The 1,515-nt window shown below is 50.7% G+C and overlaps 1 protein-coding gene across 4 annotated transcripts in view; it reads right to left on the bottom strand.

Annotated features, from left to right (window-relative positions):
• Positions 1-1,485, bottom strand: part of ZMAT3 (zinc finger matrin-type 3) — a 31,824-nt gene extending 30,339 nt beyond the window's left edge. The window contains exons 1-2 of one of the 4 annotated variants that reach the window (XM_026060903.1): positions 1,188-1,485; positions 341-615 (exon numbers count right to left, since the gene is read on the bottom strand). The gene's annotated coding sequence lies outside the window, so the exon portion shown is untranslated. Of the gene's footprint in view, positions 1-340; positions 616-974; positions 1,025-1,187 lie in introns of those variants that run through there. The other 3 variants (XM_026060910.1, XM_026060892.1, XM_026060928.1) reach the window with 3 other exon arrangements.
• Positions 1,486-1,515: the final 30 nt, after the last annotated feature.

The following is a 1,515-nucleotide window of genomic DNA, read 5'->3' as shown; positions in this document are numbered from 1 at the left end:
AACTTCATCTAAAACTGAGGGTTTCCAGTGGTTTCCCCTGTTTTTCCCCCAGTCGCCGGTAGTCGCGGTTTGACCCCGCTTCTGTTGAAGCAACCTCAGCGAGGCGCCCGGCCCCTCAAACGCGCCCGTCGGCATCGCGAGCTGAAATGCAGCGCTCGTAAAGAAGCTCAAAAGTAGCTTCAAATCCTGCTTAACTGCTCAGTCAAATCCCGCCTCATGAGTGCACAAGCTGCTTTGATCTTTTTTGCTTCTGCATCTTCTGTTTCCAGCAGCAGAAATTACAGTTCACCTGAATTTGTATATATAAACACCTTCAGTTTGTACTATTCATAGTACTCACAGCCAAATCGAGCTCTTTTCCCTCAGAGCCACCCAGGGCGGCAAGGCAGGCCTCACGCTTGCAGATGGGCCCTCCTGTTCCAAAGCATTACGGTTCGTATCAATTTTCTCCCGTTTCTGTGGGATGGGAGGCAATAGGAAAGAGCAGAGGCGTCACCCCAGTTGTACTGTCTTTGAAGCCGCGGCCAAGACTTCAGGGTTTGTGGTAGAGATCATCCAGCCCACTTGGGAATTCATCAGTTAGCCACACCAGTTGTTGGGATTTTTTCATAAGATCTTAAAAAAAAAACCAAAACAGTGTGTGTTTTGCAGACACATCACTGAAGATCTGATTCACAAACTGTGGCAATTTATAGCAGAAGCAGCAAACGGGCAGTTTACAGCCAGGTGCATTATGCACCACGGCATGTTTTGTTATGGCCTGTGGCGGCTCAGGGTTAGCTGCAGCAGCTAAACCCCACCAAGCTTGTGAATCAGACCCCGGTGCTGGGGCTGTGGGGCAGCACCATGAGGAGGAGACCGCCTTGGTGCCATCACCACATCCAAATCTGGCCCCAGAACTTGCTTATGCTATCTTTCCTCTTAAGAGGAGGATAAATATCACCAACAAAACAGTGAATGAATCATCCAGATACCTTACTGATTAATCATGCAGTTTCTCCCTGTCACCTCCTTCCTGTTATCATCTCAATATACTCGCTTGTTGTGTCTTGACTGTCTTATTAAGCTGAACAGCCCAACACTCATCTTTCAGACACCGAGAAATCAAAACAGTCGACAGCACACGTTTTAAGTATTAAATTATCTTTGTTTTCTCATTCATAAGGGTATTCATTTGGTAGGCTTACTCTTTTTTTTTTTTAACAAAGTATTAGATTCTCACACAGCGGCTTCACTCCATCCGCAGCTCGGCTTTTACAGAAAACCTCAAATATGATCAAACCGGGAGAGCGGACCGCGCCGTGCCGAACGACATCAAACCGGCCCCCTCGCGCGCTGTGCCTAGCACCATGCTGAGCCCAGAGGAGCGACACAGAGCGCCCTGATCAACGGGGCAGGAGTACCTCCGTCCGAGCCCGCGGCGCGCCTCACGGATCGCGGACGGTTAGGCCGGGAGAAAACCGGGCCGTGACGTCACGCGCCGCCCGCGCGCCGCCCGCCCCAACGGCTCCCGGC

Source organism: Apteryx rowi, unplaced genomic scaffold (genome assembly GCF_003343035.1).
Source record: "Apteryx rowi isolate R43461 unplaced genomic scaffold, aptRow1 scaffold_10, whole genome shotgun sequence".
Taxonomy (NCBI): domain Eukaryota; kingdom Metazoa; phylum Chordata; class Aves; order Apterygiformes; family Apterygidae; genus Apteryx; species Apteryx rowi.
This window is presented reverse-complemented; position numbering and strand designations above follow the sequence as displayed.